This window comes from Lampetra fluviatilis, chromosome 40 (genome assembly GCF_964198595.1).
Source record: "Lampetra fluviatilis chromosome 40, kcLamFluv1.1, whole genome shotgun sequence".
NCBI classification, from domain to species: Eukaryota; Metazoa; Chordata; class Hyperoartia; order Petromyzontiformes; family Petromyzontidae; genus Lampetra; species Lampetra fluviatilis.
This window is the reverse complement of record NC_136314.1, coordinates 1,952,224-1,971,366: the sequence shown is the minus strand read 5'-3', so window position 1 is coordinate 1,971,366 and position 19,143 is coordinate 1,952,224. Positions and strand designations below refer to the sequence as shown.

Here is a 19,143-nt window from a genome sequence, read left to right as displayed (position 1 = left end):
AGTTCCAAAATGCCCAATTGCCTTGTATTGGACTTTTACTGTCCAAAAGGGCGTTCCAAGTTGGGATGATGAAATCCATTTGTATGCAGGTGCTAGGTGGATTATTATTATGATTACATTGCTGGATCGAATAAGTGGTGTCAGTTTGAGGAGGCCTTCAGCCAGCAGTGGATTGGCCATAGTTGATGGTGGTGGTGATGACGATGATGCAGATGGAGACATAAGGAACGGTCCCATACAATTCTGAACACTTTCTTGTGATCTGCTCTCATCTGCTTTATTAAAAATCACGAACTTCTGGGAATTTCACTCCAGGAGGAATAACTGTAACAAAACCTGCAAGCATCCCTTAAATGTCCCATGGATGCATGGACAGAGGTAGTGGATGGAGCGAATGCGTGTCCGTTCATCATGTACGAGTGCATGTGTATGGGTGGCGGGTGGGGGAGCGGTGGTGCAGCGGTTAGCGCGCTTGCGCTACAAACCCGGCTACACGAGTTCGATACCCGCTGTCGGCCAACACGGGTGACGAATATTTGAATCGGTCCTGGGCCTCCCCTAAGTCGACTCAGCCTCAAATAAGTGCGGTGTATAAACATCGACCACTAGGGAGACAAAAGCCGTCGGGAGTAGTGCTGGCCACCCACCCCTTCGTGGGCCATGCTGACCTTCATAGGTGCTCGCTAACAGCACTTGCCTCAACAGTCTGTTAAGGCTATACGGAGGGTCTTTGTCTTTGGATAGCGGGTAAGTTCTGTTAGCAAGCACCTGTGAGTTTGATTCCCGACCACGATCAACACCGGTGACAACATATCTGAACCGGTCCTTGCGCTCCCCTAGGTTGACTCAGCCTTAATTCTGCCCCAGGTAGGATGTTTCAACATTGGCGCCGGTCGTGGTCCTGCCCATACCGTCTGTCTGTGCACCCGTAACCCACTCCTCACTGGTGCTCGCAAACAGCACTTGCCCCGAACTGCCAGTGAAGGCTACGCGGGGGATCTTTGTCTTTGTGTGTTGCTTTGGAAAGCCCAAGAGACGCGACACGAGACGCAATGCAGAATTCCCAAACACCAGGCAACACGGATCTACTCTCCCGATGCCTCTCTGCGATCAATGTTCACGTCATGGCGAGCTACTTGGTTGAGCTCTCATTCGTGGCGAGGTCGCTTCTGAAAAGAAAAAAAAGCGAATCTGCTCAGTGGGCTTTACCTGGTAGAATATAAATAGTTTTGTTTAAATTGTATTTACAATTTGTTGAGTAATTGCCTGACCTCTCCTATCGCCTGCACTCGTATCGCGTGTCTGTATTGTTTGATGTCCTAACGTTTTCACCCGCCCCTTGCTGAACATCTGCGAAAAGGAGCTTTTGCAGTGCATGGGATCTCCCAGCGTGAGTACATGTTGGAGTTCTGATAGCCACACACGCCGCAACCTGCAGAACAAGGCACGCCGCCTTGCAACCCAATCCGGCAACCCCCCCCCCCCTCGTTGCCCCCCCCCCCCCCATTTCTCCATCCACCACCGAGCGCCACCCTCGGCGGAGGCAAAAATAATCCACTCCGGGCACAGTGACGTCCTAATGACTAATTCCCCGCTGTCAGACCGTGCGCTTCAGCTTCGTGGACACGCCCGCACCAACTGCGCGCGCCTCCTCCCTCCTCCTCCTGCTGCTGCTGTTCATCCCCTGCTCCTCGGAGCTTAACATCATCAGCACGCGGATGCCACTGGCCACTACCGCCGCTGCCGCCGCCGCTGCTGCTGCTCGGTTTACATTGAGCCAATCGCTTCGCCCACCCGACCCACCCGTGCAGTTAGATCTCGCGCGTACGACTTTAGCAAAAGGGGGGCTGCTTGATGAAGTGAAAATCATTTTGTAGCTTCTGTTCATCGTTCCTTACCCCACCCCCCTTCACTTCCCACCCCCCACCCTCTCTCGCTCTCTCGTTCGTTCGCTCCCTTTGGGTTGTCTCACTCACACACTTAACACACACACCACACACACACAGAGGTATCCCTTTGGCTGCAGGCAGGGCTGAACGAAAGTCAGCGTGCGAAGGTTTGCCCCCCCCCACCCCTCCTCCCCACCACTGCTCGCGGGTGTTGACAGCGGCTATGCGTTCAAGACCAGCGCTCAAAGTGAACAGGGCGCGCTGCGGTGGATGGATCTTTGCTTGAGCGCAGTTGGGGTAACAAGAACGTTCGCTTGCACGTCGCAAGCAGACGCCCTGAATTGAAGGTATTTCTACGTTTCTCTCTCTCATTTGACGTCTGTCCCGCACGCGCAAAACGCGCCAGTTTGATTGGTCCTGTGATGCGATTTGTGTTTGTACGCGTGACTGTTTCGCGTGCGTGTGTGTGTGTGTGTTCCGCACCGGTCTTCATAGGTGCTCGCTAACAGCACTTGCCCCGACAGCCTGTTAAGGCTACACGGGGGATGTTTGTCTTTGTTTCGCGTTTGCGCGCTGCGCTAACACCAGTGACCATTATCTGAACCGGTTCTGGGCCTCCTCTAAGTCGACTCAGCCTCAAATAAGTAACTGGTGTGTTGTGTGAACATCGCCACTGGGGAGAAAAAGGCGGCCGGGCGTGGTGCTGGCCACACCCCCCCTCGTGTGCCGTGCCGGCCTTCAATAGGTGCTCGCTAACAGCACTTGCCCCAACAGTCTTTTCAGGCTATATGGGGGATCGTTGCCTGTGTGTGCTCCTGGAATGCATATGCAGTTGTAGTTACTAAATAATAAATTTCCTGTTGCAGTTATCCATAACCTCCGAATGGTAATTAATCAGAGACACTTCATGTGGTCAATTGTAGCACACAAAAAAGTGTATACACGCGGTCATTAGACATTTACGCAATGAGTTATTTATTAGCTTGTGATTGGAGCGGTCTATGTGTATTGCGTGTGTACACTTGCCCTAGGAGTGTGTTGAGGCTATCGGGGGGTTCTTTGTCTTTGTTGTCTGAACCTGGACAGCAGAGGCACGTGTAGCTCTGATAATAATTGTCCTGCTGCAGTTATGCATGCCAAGGGTAATCAGAAACACGATAACGTACTCGAAGCGGTCAATTGTTTCAAAGACAAAGATCCCCCGTAAAGCCTTTTCCAGGCTGTTGGGGCAAGTGCTGTCAGCGCGCACCAAACATCGTGACACGCATATTCTGTGTCGCACACAAGCACAGACGAATATACATATAGGTGCTCGTCATTTACGCGTATTGTGATAACTTAAAATGCTGTCTAGCGAAATGTCAGATAGATGGGTAAATTGGTGGGCTGTCACCCACTGCAAAAGAAATGGCCCAAAACGAAACGCGTACATTAGCACGGGTTTTTTGTAATCACAGTCTGTTGGGTTATAACGTAGGTGCACTTGGCACTGCTGGATTGTTGCCATGGGCTTGATTGTTTTAGGTTTAATGGGGGATCCTACTGGGCTGCGGATCAATAGCTCCACTCGTGTGTGTGTGTGAGGCTACTGCATAGCAAGGAATCTGCCACCAAGCCAGTCGTATGCATAATTGATGCATTAAGCGTTACAGCCAGGATTCAGCCACGAAAGATCATCGACATCTCGAGGTCAATTAAACACGGAATGCGCTGGAAAAGGAAACCAGTTTTCCAGAGGCACTTTTAATTTTGCCGACGGAAAATCGCTCCGTTTTATATGAAGAGGGTTAATCAGTGCACGGGCGGACAGCAACACAAATGATTTATATGCAAATATTACAGCTGAGAGGTGGGGCAGTGGCGCAGTGGTTAGTGCCACTCTGCTCGGAAAAACCGACCACCTGAGTTCGATTCCCCGGACGTGGCTGACGTGGGCGAGTCCGTGTCTCTCAGCGAGCCCTTCGCCCCAACCGCCCACCTCGCACTGACCAACGTGGTGAAGTATGGTCAAACAACCCCACGTGAGCGCTCTGGCGTGAGGAGACAATCCAGAATCAGAATATGCGTTCATACTGGAGGAATCCGATGAGCTGTGAAGGTCTTTTGCACAGATTTCCAGTCGGAGTCGGGTCAGAATGGCACAACAATCTAGCAGTGGATAAAAAAAACCCGCTGTAATCTGTGCTTAATATTGGACATGCACACGTGCGCATGCACACGTGGACATGCACACCGTCAACCGCGGCGCTTGTGCCAGGCTAGGTGCACTTTTGGACCCGCGTGAAGTGTCGAAGGCTGGCCCACAGGGAGGTCACGGGACAGATCCAGGTGCCATGGGTTGACCGCTTTGTGATACGGATATTAAATAAGCTCATGCGAACAATTACTGTAATCGGACACAAACTGATTTAAACGCACCTGGGGCAGCACTACATTGCTATTAAGGAACACGCACATACGCGCGTATGTTGAATAACAGCTCAGAGTCAGAATCTGTACTTAGACTGGAGGAGGAATCCGATGAGCTATGAAGCCCGGTGGTGGATGGTCAGCAAGTTACAACAACAGACAATACAAAGAGAGATAAAAATAAATAAAGGATCGGAGTGGCAAAACAAAACATCAGCTTGTTTGATATTCGCAGCCTCTGTTTTAAAGGAACGGGAGGCACAATCATGTAAAGCCGTGCGCTCAGGCAGGCGTTTCCCCTTTTGTTACCCCGAGCTAAGGACAGATGGTGTTTGCGACTGCTATGTGTGTATGTGTGTACGTATGCTGAACTTCTTTCTCGCCGTACGTAGCCAACCGCGCTAATTGGCTGTGAGCCATGAGCCAATGGATGACGTTCATTGTTTACTACGATCGCGCGCGCGCGCGGTGCCTGCGGGATTGGGTGCTCGTCACGCCCGCTAAGCCACCCCTAGGGAAGAGATTGATGGGTGGGGGGGTGGTGGTCTTGGTGGTGGGTGGGTGGGTGGGTGGTAGTGGGGGGTTGCAATCTCTGTTGTCAGCAATCGCGCCGTTCGTGCAATCCTCGCAGCACATTCTGGATGTTGAGACGCGAAAAGGCCGAGCAGACGACAATAGTGGAAGGACCTCTTGCCGGAGCGCGCGGTTAACGGAAGGGTTAAGGACAGAAGCTGCGTGCGAATGTGCCCTGTTTTGGGCTGATAATTATTCACGTGAAAACCCACTCGACGTATGGTTAGCTTGGGGCTCCGGTGTTGGTATTTTGAATTGTTCTGTTATGGGTTTTTTTTCTGAAATTTGTATTATCTGACTTGCCATTGAAGTAATCACTTGTTTTAGTCGGGTCATGAACCTGCCACGGTCTACACCAGCGTGGTGAAGTATGGTCAAACAACCCCCATGACCGACACGACGGTGGGGGAAGCCTTCAGCCACGGATTGGACAAAGGGCAGCAACAAATAAAGTTCAATTGTATTTCATTACCAAATGCTAACCTCCGATGAGCACGTTTGTCGACCTACGGTGCGAAAAGAAGTTCAACGTATACATACACGAATGCCTCTCTTATCAGTCACAGGGGTTGTTTGACCATACTTCACCACACTGGTTGGTGTGGGTTGGTGAAGAGGTGAGGTGGGGGCGTGGGTGTGAGAACATGTGCAGATATCATCTTTCAGTGAATGTTAGCCAGAGCCGGGAATTAAACTCAGGTTCACTGCTCATGACACAATCCTCCACTAACTCTACTCCGCAATTAGTATACAATACACCGAATAATTACACCATAAAACAGTTTGTAATGCTGCAGCGCTAAATCCAGCATGCTGTAACACCAATGATTCGCGTGCATACCACGCAGCCGTCGTCGATAACATTTATAATTGCATCTTACGTGGACATCGAGACGAAGATAATGAATTGCATTGTTGTGGCAGTGATAAAGCAAGCCCTGCCATAATACACAATAATTATGTGTTTAAAGCACTAATCTATAGAGCATATCAATTTTAAATTAACACAAGTGGCCAGTCGCAGCTAATTATTGAGAGGGTAACGTGCTGTTTAATCAATGCACAGTAAACACAATATAGAGGTGAACTATCTGCGCCCTTAATTGACACAATCAAAGTCAGAATGGCTGAGCGTGGAGTTTCGTTTTTTTTATTTCCCCCCCCCCCACGTGAGATGGAGCGTGTGACTTGAGAACGCGAGTGCTCGTGGAAGCGTAAAGATTGAGCGTGAAGCTATGATACAGCAGGAAAGAAATACACGTGGCATGCTTGCGGTGTATGTACAAACTGAATTCAACATGGGGCGCTTATGCCACGTGCTAAACAATAACAACAACTAAATCGACTCGTTTTTTGTGTTTGTTTCCCTGGCCAGTGAGTATCTCTATCCATTGCAACAGCTGAACGGAACGAAACCCGCGTGCGCTTGAAAGTGCCGACGTGAATCAAGAAGCTGCATGGAAATTGGGGACAAGTTGAACCGCTCAGAGGCATTTGATATCAATCCAATGACACGTTCGGAAGGTTACGATCACTGCCATGGAATCATGCAAAAAATGCTTCATAATGGTTACCGGAGTCGCTGGCAATCAGCCAATATGCGCCTTTCACCCCCCACCCCTGCATCGCCTCTCCCAGCCTCCCACCCAACTTTCAAATCCTCCCCAGTTGCCAAATCTCTCCACCCAAGGTAGGACTTCCCTTATTGCTTCTCCAGGATCAAAATCCGCACCCTCAACCCAACCTGTTCTCCCCAACAAAATCTCAAATCCCCCCCCCTCCCTCCCTCCGCGGGAATATTAATTTCACAGTGATTTAGCCCTGCCTCGGGCCCTTTGGAGGGCCGATCAGATAGATTTCAGGGCAAGTGACGTCAGTGAGTGCTTGATTCAGATCAGCTCAGCACACGAGACGGACGCGACCAAAGAATTCCCTCCCCTCGCTTGAAAACGCCCGCCTGCCAGGTACTCATTTCAAGCTCAGTCGAGCCAACCCCCTCGGAGGGAATACGCGCCAATTAGAAAGTAATTCCGCGCTTTTTTGTAATTTGGCTCGGGAAGACCGAGGCCTGGAAACGATCCATGTGAATCTCAAGCACCGTGGCAACAACTGTGTAATTGCGCAAGCACAATTTCAGCTGGTGGCACTCATCCCCAGACAATTTAATGCTCATTTACCAAAAAGCCTTATCTGCGGGCAATTAATAACAGCGCAATCAGATACAGTACATATGTACTGATGAGAGCCCGAGTGGGTGGCCGTGTGGGATTAGCTTGACTGTTCGAATATATATCAGTCTCTGTGGTCAATGTGCTGCGTTGGTTTTTGTGATTGGAATAAGCAGCCACGAGCTGACATGATGGGGGGGGGGGGAAATATGGCAATTTTTGTTCAGTGCCGTCAGCAGGGGGCAGAAAGGTTAAAACAGCTGTAATCCACCATGTCTGCACACACTTTAACCTCATCTTAGCATTTGGGCTTTGCTAACAAATGTTAAAAGCATGAAAACATTTCAGCGATTCTTTTGCAGGGCCAAATATTCTCCGTTGGGAGAGCGGTGGCACTGTGGTTGCCACACTGCGCAATTATCCCACCGTCCCTCACCAATCCGCATTGACCAGAGTTGTGAAGAATGGTCAAATAACCCGCATAGTAATCCAGCAGCATAGTGACAAAGGGCTATAAAATATCACGTAATTATTATTATTTCAATACAGTATTCAAATAAATTATGCATTGTCGATTGGTCTCTTTGAGCATTATACCTGCATTGATATTTAGTGCCTGTTATTTTAATGTCCAACGGACAAATTTAGCTTCCCAATAGACAAACGAGTATTTCAATTCAACTTCATGCCATTATCGATGTATATTTTTTTGTTCATAGAGACGCCGACTAAAGGTGCAGCCGTGCAATTGCTTGCTCACGGCCACTGCTGGCGAAAGGGCCTCCAGTAGAGGGAGCTCTGGAGGGTATTTGGCCAACATACCCAACGTGAATTTCGTTTCAGTTAGAAAAAGATAGTGCATGTTGTGGCTGAGTATAATACAAGCCGACGTACATTTTTTTGGCATTTTGAGCCATGACTTGGCACACAATGTCCTCTTTCCTGTAAATTATACCACATGGCCTTTGGTATCTAATTTCCAACAAATGGCACACTTTGTCAAAGCCTCACAGTAACTGAATTGAAACCTCAAGCCCGGTGGCAGCCACCGTGGAGGCAAACCCACAAAGCAAAGGGCCAGTGATCCGTTGCCAAACAATAAAATGTTAATAAAACAATAAATATATCATATTCCATTTCATTTAATTACAGTTGCAATATGATAGCTGCCGGCTGACTTGATTCCTTGATGGGAAGTCATTTTGTTTTGATGGCTGTTAATGGACCTCTTTCTGAATCCAGATTATCTACTTATATATTAATACGATTTTTAATCTTTGTCCAACATCTTGTCCCAACTAAGCCACTGGACCAATTTTTATGAGCAATAGCACATTCCAAAGGACTGGCTTAAATTGGAAATGGACCATTTTGTTTTGACATTTGTGACCTATCCCCTGGCCTGCTCTGCTTCAACACATGCAGAGAATACAAACATGTGAAACGTATCACAGGTTACCTGTGACGGATTGGCTCGCGCTGCTGTTTAAACTTTTTATAGATGAGAATAATAATGACAATTGTTGGAATACTCCAGATCTTCTTTGGTGATGTATGACCTCTGGTGACCTTTAGCATTAAGGGATGCTTCATAATCTTAGCAAATACTGTATATTGATCAATGCAGTATCCATCCTCAGTGACAGGACAATATTTCGAGAAGATTAATCAATACTCGTGTAGTTTATAGGACCATTCTCTCACGGTTTTTTTTTCTCCCCATAAACACCAGAGGTCAAAAACCTAGAAAGTGCTGCACTGTGTAAAATGCATTGCTATCACATGGCTGCCCAACTCTGTAGGGGTTTGTGGATCATTTGACGATGGGAACAATAGTTACTTTAATCCAATACAATCTTCAAAGAAACCGTCAGCTGCCAACGTAATGCCTACGAATACGAGGAGAGAATACAATGTATCAAGGGCAGCACGGCCAATCTCCAGCACGAACGAGTAAATAAATCTGCGGTATATTGATGTGCAATAAATATTTCATTAAATTGCATTATTAAATCTCACACCATTGTTTTGTAGCAACCAACGGTGATTTCCCCATTTTTTTTTTCCCTTTTTGCGTTATGAAAAAACAACCCAAACAACCTTGTAAAACATCGTTGGTGTAAAATGATGATTGTTAGAGGTATATTCTTAGTTTTTTTCGGTAAAGTCACGTAGGTAAAACATCAAAATTAATGAAAATAAAATAAAATAAAACAAAAATCACGACGTTTTTGTTTTATTTTATTTTCATTAATTTTTATGTTTTACCTACGTGACTTTACCGAAAAAAACCTAAGAATATGATTCCTTGCAGTCACGAAAGCTTCAAATCTAGAATTGTTAGAGGTAATCTGATGCTATTTTGTTCTACTTGTGATAGAATCCTCCTTATCTATGGTAATGTGGGGGACGAACATTGAATACAAAATTATTCACGGGGTGATCTGCAAATGTGTGGAGTGGTTGTGGCAACGCACTTACCATAGGAGGGGGGGGGGGGGAGGAATCCTCTGATAATAAAATTGATTTGCTGATGAACATGACTAATCTGCGAACAGTTCATGGCCAATAAGAGTCATGGCGTAATTTACCAAGGTGCGTGACAGAACAAAAATGGCCGATCAATACCCGCGAATAACCCACGGATAATAGGGTGCATTTTCTACGAGACCTGCTTCATGCACAACACCTTCGCAGATGATAGGAAGCCATTGTGCAAAACAGGGTGTCTTAAAAATGTGGATGAATGCCGATAATATAAAAAGTCAGGCCGCAGACAAGTTGTATGCAGACTCTACAGCTCCCGCGAATATCAGGAGTTGTGGGTAATACAGTCATGGATATGACGATTGCTACTGTAGTCGTATAAAACTGACAGGTCACTGAAAAAGTGTGGCGTGGTGGTGACAATATCTGGCAACTCCTGTGTGAAGTGACATCACAGCTGTCTACAGCAGTCTGGGTATTTCCAAGATGGTGGCATACATAGCGTCATGTAGTGTGGGGCAGAAGCATTGTATAATGACAGTTCTGGTGAAGGGAAAAGTTAAACCAGCTGACATTTTATAGCCGTAAGGTTATTTGATACATGCATGTCGTGCGGAAGTTTGGTTAAGTGGAACAAATGCTTTAAGCGTGGATTTGAGTCGGTAAAATGTGACGAGGATTTGAAAGCAGGTGTCCTGAGATGGTTGCATGAATGTCTGTCCCCCTAAAATATATATATACTTTTTTGGCAATACTTTGTTACGACACAGATGGGGCAGATGCACATGAATTTCAGGGGAATGACTGGAAAATTATGATAATATTAATTCACTACATACCAAGAGAGCACATGAACCTTGAATGACTCGTATTTTAGTAACATTCTACATGGGAGAATTCACGAAACTTGGAAAGCACGGTATGTTATTTCAAATAACAGACAGTCATCAAAATAAAGAAATTATTTATAACTGCATAAAAATGTAACGTGCTTGCTTTGCTCAACAAAAATAGCTGAAATTGTTGGACATTATGCACTTCTTTAGTTTCTTGCACTGACATTAGTATTTTTGTATAATTTGTACGTATAATTTATTACTTACTAATTTTACCTGCGACTCCTATTATCTGCGGGAGCTATAGAGTCCATGAACACACTATTATCCATGGCCCTCTTTGTGAAATTATCGTGATGTTTCTCACAGTTCATTGTAGAATGTCTTAGAAATCATGCACGCATGTGTATCAGCAGCACATTATTCCCATTATATGCAATTATCCGTTGTGTTTCTCAAAGATAAGTGGAGTAAAATCGTGGATAAACCTTCATGATATAGGTTCCCGACATCACAAAAATTATAGCAGTTCTGTACATTGTTTAGCTGTGAGCAAGTTGGTCACAGTAAAAAAAAACAAGTGGCTTTGACATACGAACATACACACGCTCGTCCACGTTGCTCTCGCTCTGACATTTATTCAGAAAGTGCCAGTGTCTCACTTGCCAACAATGGCACACGTCTGCAAGGCATTGTGCCTTGGGAGAAACGTCATCGTCCACATCAGAATCCGCCTCCCCTAATAGACTTTAAATATACTGATGGGAAAAAATTGTAAATGTTGTGGTTTCACTCTTCAACACACCGGTGGGCTAAAGCAGTTAACTATTTGTCTTTTGTCAACGTGACACTTTTTTTGCCGATTGGCCGTGTCGGGTGGTGGAGGGTTACGACACATTTATAAATAACGCGATGTAACCCACAAACTGTATTATGAATAATATTGGTCGCGAAAGCCTACGTGTTAAACATACTCATGGTAACTCGTAATTCTGTAAGAACAAAAAATCATCGTCATCATCATCATCACCCATTGGATATCCACGCCCTCGTGGTCCCTCTGCTACCACAAGCCCTCTCAATCCACCGCACAGGCTCATCTAATCGCTCCACCTCTACGGTAGTCATCCTCTCAGATGCATTTACTCCTATGGCTGGACTTCTGTCAACAGCTCGCGCGTTGGCCATCGTGCCTCCCGGCTATGTGTCCTGCGACTTGACCAAGCCCACTGTATTTCCCTTGACGGCGAATGCGATGTCACCGATGTCCATTCGTCGCCCGATCCATGGATTCCTCTGTCCGTCACTCGGTGTATCAGTCGATCAAGGCTTATTTGTCACACATGGAAAGTCCCATCTCGCCAGTTCGCCAAGCTACTTTGCGAAGGAAGATCCGTGGTGCATCAGCACAGAACAACGGCATCAAAGTCGTCGGCACGGGGGAACGGTGTGACTTTCAAGCGTGCAATTCTCCGCGATTTTATTCCACACTCCCTTCAGCTTTTGCTTGCATCGTGTTTTTTCCAGCGTCTTTGTTTCATTCATATGCCATGCACTGATTGAAACACATTTCGATTGATAAATGTTTCTCTGTATTTCAATCGGGTCATTTGTTGGCTTTAAAAAAAAAGCAATTTGGTGCTCGTAATCAGGTGACGATCGTTACATAACGTGGTGACACTCATTGCTCATAGATAGGGGGGGGGGTTATGGTGGTACTGAAATGAAATGCAGGGACACATCCCTTTATTAGACCATATTTTTTTTATACATGCAGATTGGTATTTCGATTGGGTCTACTCATCATCACCACCCCCACAATCTAGTCATCTTTCACCATTCTGTGATGCCACAATCCTTCTCATTGCTGCACATACATTTACTTAATCAATTCATCCCAACTTGGGATGTCCTCTCGGGGCATATTCTCTCATTTGGCTGTCATTCTGTCATCAGTTACGTTCTTGAGCGGTCATCCCTGCTAGCAGTGTCCCGTTCCAGCCGAGTTAAAGTGACATCGTTGTTGTGCGTTTATTTCCCCAATCGGTGCGTTCCTCTTGACGTCTCTTGAAGAGAGTATTCCAAAGCACGTTTGTTTTGCGGACATTACATGTTTTTTTCTCCACGTTCTTCGTCGGTTCCCACACACTTCTCGTGAATCCGTAGCTGGCACCAAACAAAGACGGTAATTTCCTGCTCAAATGAGCGTCGAGGCAATTGGTGATCGTCTCCTGCTTCCAGTCCTAAGCCGGTGGTGGAAATTCCACGTTCCTTTGGTTGACATGAGTCGCTCCAGATAGGACAACCACTGTTGACTTGCAGTCACAAAATCAGTAAATAAATTTTGAGTAACCCCGGAGGAACGATGGGCGAAGTCAACCCCCAACCAGGATTTGAATCTTTGCAGCCTTCTGATTATAAGCCACTTGGATGTATTAGAGCTGGCAATACGCACCGATTAAAAACTGTACTTGCATATATGTTGAACTTCTTTTGCACCATACGTAGCCAACCATTGGTATACCGATTTTCCTTTCTCATTCTCCCAAAACAGATTTCTATCATGACCCCCACCCCCCCCAACAGTTATTTGTTTTAATTAGAAAACATGTTCGATATGAATCTCATTTTGAGAATATATATACAGTATCTTGAAGCAACACAAGTCATAACACTATGTAACACAATTTTTGTTCCTGAGTATTTAGTGTTATTTCCTAATTGGTTATGCCTAAGAAGTATAGAAAATGGCTATTATTCCCCACACACTTTGCTTTTGTGACCACGACATTGCAATTTTAAAATGTACCTATTTTCAATTAGAAAAAGGGCGAATTTGTGTCTTTTCGTTTACATAAAGTCAGGAAAAAAAACATATGAATCAAAATTAACATGTATTTATACTAAAGTAATGCAACAATTACTACAAAAAAATTTGAAGTGAGTAGTTTTTCGAGATTTACGATTATACTTTAAATCACTTTCAAGAATCAGCCCCCAAATGTAGTCCCCCATCATGTTCTTGTTATACTGTCCTTGGTAGCGGCGTTCAAAGTCCAGTATATCCTGGTGGAAGTACTCGCCTTGCTCCTCCGAGTACGCTCCCATGTTCTCCTTGAATTTATCAAGATGAGCATCAAGGATATGGACTTTGAGGGACATCCTACAGCCCATTGTGCCGTAGTTCTTCACCAGAGTCTCAACCAGCTCCACATAGTTTTCGACCTTGTGATTTCCCAGGAAGCCACGAAACACTGCGACAAAACTGTTCCAAGCCGCTTTCTCCTTACTAGTGAGCTTCTTGGGGAATTCATTGCACTCCAGGATCTTCTTTATCTGTGGTCCGACGACGACACCGGCTTTGACCTTTGCCTCAGACAGCTTAGGGAAGAAGTCATGAAGGTACTTGCAGGCTGCCGACTCCTTATCTACAGCTATGACAGATTGTTTTATAAGGCCCAATTTGATGTGCAGTGGTGGCATCAGCACCTTCCGGGGGTCCATCAGTGGCTCCCACTTGACGTTGTTTCTCCCCACAGAGAACTCAGTCCGCTGTGGCCAGTCCCGTATGTGGTAGTGCGCCTTGATGTCCCTGCTGTCCCAAAGGCAAAGATAGCAGGGAAACTTGGTAAAACTGCCTTCGAGACCCATCAGGAATGCCACCATTTTGAAGATGACCTCCCAGCTGTTCTCATCATACTTCAAGGCGTCCAGCAACGTCTTGATGCTGTTGTAATCCTTTTTGAGGTGCACCGAGTGAGTCAAGAGAAGAGACGGGTACTTGTTACCATTATGGAGCAGCACGGCTTTGAGGCTACTGGATGAGATGTCAATGAAGAGGCTCCACTCATTCTGGTTACAGGTGATTCCAATTGCCTCGAACAGACTGGTCACATTGTGGCAGAAGCAGAGCCCATCTTGACGGGTGAAGAAGCTGCAAAAAGGTTGGTGACACTTCCTCCAATCTGTGACTTGCACACTTTTAACCAACAAGTTCCACTGCTTGAGCCTAGACGTCAAAAGCTCGGCATTGGACTTGGTAAGACCAAGATCTCTGATCAAGTCATTGAGGTATTTTTGGTTGGGGTAGTATGGGTTTTTCTCCTCAGCTCCACCTCTGAAATTGTCATCTGGATCTACAACATCTTCCTCGCTCTCTGACTTGCTGCTCTCTTCTAAAGACGACTGCTCTTTTTCCAGAGGAATGGGTATGGGAAGCTCATGGCAGTGTGGCACCAGGGCGATGGATGAAGGAAGGTCCAGATATGTGATAGCAGGCGCATTCTTGCTACGTTTGGAAGGGTCCACCATGCAGAAGTAGCAGTTGCTTGAGTGGTGAGTGGGTTCCCGCCAAATTATTGGGATAGCGAACTTCATGGCTCTCTTTTCTCCTCTGTACCATAATACAAAATAACATCTATTTCACCCATGACTAATGTTTAAGAGATTCTCGCAACATTTTTAAATATGATATATTTTTTCAATAAAATTTAAAATTGTAAAATATTTTAAAATTAAAAACTTTTTCAAATTTTATAAATTTTAACAAGTTATACAACTTAACATTTTGAGCAACAATTGTCCATCTTACCTTCCAGAGTTTTTTTGCATTGCTCGCAGGTGATATGAGGTGCCCAGGGTTTGTCTTGATCCCCGACAGGCATGCCGAAATATGCCTTGTAGGCCTCAAACATCTTAGCAGATTCATAATAAAGGTTTTTGGGTTAGATAGCCTTATTTATAAATGTGTCGCAACCCTCCGCCACCCGACACGGCCAATCAGTAAAAAAATGTGTCACGTTGACAAAACAAAAATAGTTCACTACTTTAGCCCACCGGTGTGTTGAAGAGTGAATCCCCAACATTTACAATTTTTGAGTACGACGTTTCGCTGGTAATTACATCCAGCATCGTCGGGCAATTTGCCAGAATAGTGAAGCCCTCCACTTGCTCCCGGTCTTAAATAGAGCAGCAGGGTGACGTCATCATTCAACCCAATCAGGTGCAAAGATCAGAGGCAGAGAGGGGGGAGGTATTGTAATTATATAATAAATTAGTAATCAGTTAATTGGCATGATTAGTAATCAGTTGTAGATTATAAATTAGTTGTAATGTGTATGATTTAATAACTGAACCCAATCACTATACCCAATCACGTGCAGAAATCAGAGGTGGCGAAAGGGGGGGGGGGGGTTATTGTAATTATATACTACGTTAGTAATCCGTTAATTAGAATGTGTTTCCCATATAAGGAATTGTAATTGTAATATGTATTGTTTAATAATACACTTCCAGGCCGCACTTAGCCTTTAGCTGTCAGAGCGATTAAAGTTATTTGTATTTCTCTCAATTGCAATGGATTCTATAATTAGTCTTGGCCATTAGTTTTACACAACACTTCAACGTTATTAACAGGAATTTAGTGGTCTTATTGGCAAGCATGTTCTGCCACTGCCGACAGTTGTGTTTGAGATAATTTAATATTAATTTGGTGTTCTTTTCGTCTTACGTTGATGTTACATCGCGTCTGTCCAATATCGCATCTGCCACATAAGCAATTAATCCGATATACACCTTCTGTTGATAATTTAGGTAATTCGTCTTTAGTACAATAAACTAGTCTTTGAATTTTGTGTACTGTACCAAATCTTACTTTAATGTTTTGCTTTTGCAAAACACGAGCTAATTTGTCAGTTAATCCTGAGATATATAGTATTTTAATTGTTTTAATAATCTGATCACTTTGAGCAGTGTTGCTTTGCGATCATGATTTCGCATTCATTGCTCTGTTAATTTGAGCATTATTGTAGCCATTCTGTCGTAGTGCTTCTTTAAAATGTTCTCTCTCCTTAGACTTTAACCATCTGACACTGTTGTAGCATGATGTATGAGCATCTTGAAAGCAAATGCTTCCACAGAGTACTTTTCTCTCTTGTCTTGATAAATTGGCCGCAGACATAGAAAAATACGTCTGCCAGATGCTTGCAGCCTCTTCATGCCATCTCAGAAAAATGCAGATATGTATCCACTTAGTCAGCTGGAAATAAACTGAACTGGTGGGCTTAAGGCCCCTGTATTTATACTACTATTTATATTACTGGAAGGTTCCAGAATGTTCTAGAAGTTACTCCAAGTTGACTCAGCACTGAATCTATCTGGAATGTTCTGGAAAATAGGTAAATTTCAAAATATCACTGTCCTGGTCACAAAAGCAAAGTTTGTGGGGAATAATAGCCATTTTTGTACTTTTGAAGCATAACCAATTAGGAAATAACACTTACTACCCAGGACCAAAAAAATTGTTACACAGTGTAACCAGCAGAGGTGGGACAAAGTCATTGTTATGCAAGTCCAAGTCGAGTCGCAAGTCATCAAATTCATGACTCGAGTCTGACTCGAGTCCAAGTCACATGACTCGAGTCCACACCTCTGGTAACCAGTGGATATATGGATTCTTAGTTTTAAGGCGAAGATAATAATGTTAGTTGACAGAACTCATTTTCAGAGATGAGAAAACGTATGATGTGCTATATTAGTGGGTCTTTCGGTAAAGTCACGTAGATAGGTTCAAAGAAAATAACAAAAATAACAAACCTATCTATAACGAACCTATCTACGTGACTTTACCGAAAGACCCAAGAATATGAATTCCTGCAGTCACGAAAGCTTTAAGTCAAGATGTATGATGTGTTGTTTTATATCATTTAAACTTCGTTTTTCATGACTGCACGGTGTTCCCAGATTTATTCAAAACGTTGCAGTGAATCTTAACTCTATGAAGCAGATATGAATGCCAGGTCACCAACCCTTTTAAAGCACGGCATGCTCTGAGATATCCCATTGAAGCGAACAACATCGTGAATGCATTGAAAATATATTGGTGGACAACCATCGATGATATGGAGCAATGAAATCAATTCACGTGCAGGTGCTTGGAGGATTATTACATCGTGGGATTATGAGAGGTGGTGGTGGCTTATGGAGGCCTACATTCAGCAGTATCTTGTTGAACTTCTTTCGCACCGTACGTAGCCAACCGAGATAATCACAGGTGTGGGGGAAGGACAACCATCTCAACACAAAAGGCAGCTCTAGAGAAATTAGTTTTCAATTTAGATTATTTAAAAGGGCATAGCTCACAGTGGCTTCGTAATATTGGAAGGAAGAGCGTTCCAGACAGCCGCAGAAGCGCATCTGAAAGCATTCGATGCAGTGACCGTCTTTGTTCAATGACTAGTCAAAAGCCGCTGCGAGGATGACCAGCAAAATGACAATGCTTCATAAAGTGCTTACATTTATACATATGAAAACACAAATTAAAAAAATGTACAGCTCTCTCATTTAAACATTCACGATCTGTTTGGGTGTTGGAAAACTTGTCATTACACATTATGCAAAATGTACCACCCCTTTTTTAATGCAAGCAGAATGACATATATGATAAGAGGAAAGACCCTTTGATGCGAAGGCATTTGAGGGTTAGCTGAAAAAGCCTATATACTGTATGGATAAAAGAGAAATAAACATTTACAAGATGAAATCGCCACACAGGCTTTAAAAGGAATGTTTTCCTGGCTCACCCATAGCTGATGTGATGAGTTTCGCCACTGCATTGCCAAGTGGATACATTTCGACGCAAATATCTCTGCGGATAATATTTGGTTGAAGACTTCTGCAGGGAGCAAGGGAAAGTATGGCTACCACATTCAGACAAGCCCCTCCCCCCCTTCCCCCTTAACTTGTATTTAAGGGCTTGTCTCTTGGATTTTTCCTCCACTTGATACAGTAAATTCAGCTGTGACGGTCCCACCTGATGACGGAGACTTGTCTTGCCTCCGAAACGTTGTGATTTATTATTTTATTTCTATTACATATTTCTATTATTTCTTTTATTTTTTACCTACGTGACTTTACCGAAAAAACCTAAGAGTATGAGAAAGCAGCCTGCCAATGGCTTCTGTTGACAAAAAACATGTCTCTCTCTCTCTCCTTGAAATGATACGCGATTTTTATCCCGTTTTCTTGTAAGCTGTCTTCAAAATGAATCTAGGAGGCTCCGTACGTTGGAGGAACACCATGTTGACCAAAACCCAAAGTTAATTACATTTTATTAATGAACTGAGAGGAGCCAACTAGCTCAATTGGCAAAACATAGAGCATGTGATCACAAGGATGAAGTCAACATTTACATTCATGGTTGGCTTATCCCATCATCCATTCAGGATCAGTATAAAATACAGGGTGCTTCAAAAAAATGTTAACACTTAAATAGGACAATCGTTTTTAATGGAAAAAGAACGGACAATACACTGTAACATGATAACAAATGTAATGTTAATAGCTTCAAAAAGTCACAGAGTCTCCACTTGTTCGCCATCATTGTCAACACACGCCTGGAATCTTCTCCAGGTGGTCTCCAGAGCTCGGAGGCACATTTCTTGTGGAATTGTTCCAAATTCTTAAGAAGTGTTCACATTTTTTTTAAGCACCCTGTTTGACGCTGCAGCAATTGGTGGGAATTTGACAGTGGCTGACCACTTAGAAGTCCAGCCCCTTTGCATTAGAGAGGTTTAATTTAGAGGTGACCATGTATGTATGTTGAACTTATTTCGCACCGTATGTAGCCAACGTTGCTAATCGGAGGTGCACGTGAAGGACGCACAGATGGCACAGGAGTCAGAACACTGAACCACTGATGTTGAGTATTTGGGTTCAAATCTAGGTTTCAGACACCCGTGATTAAGCGATGTTCTCAAGTTCATGGTCTCAGCCCTGGTCTCA

At 44.4% G+C, this 19,143-nt stretch overlaps 1 protein-coding gene across 1 annotated transcript in view; it reads left to right on the top strand.

The window, feature by feature from the left end:
* Positions 1-1,614: 1,614 nt before the first annotated feature.
* Positions 1,615-19,143, top strand: part of LOC144946112 (contactin-4-like) — a 158,646-nt gene continuing 141,117 nt past the window's right edge. Inside the window, exon 1 of the mRNA XM_078874854.1 lies at positions 1,615-2,236. The gene's annotated coding sequence lies outside the window, so the exon portion shown is untranslated. The remainder of the gene's footprint in view (positions 2,237-19,143) is intronic.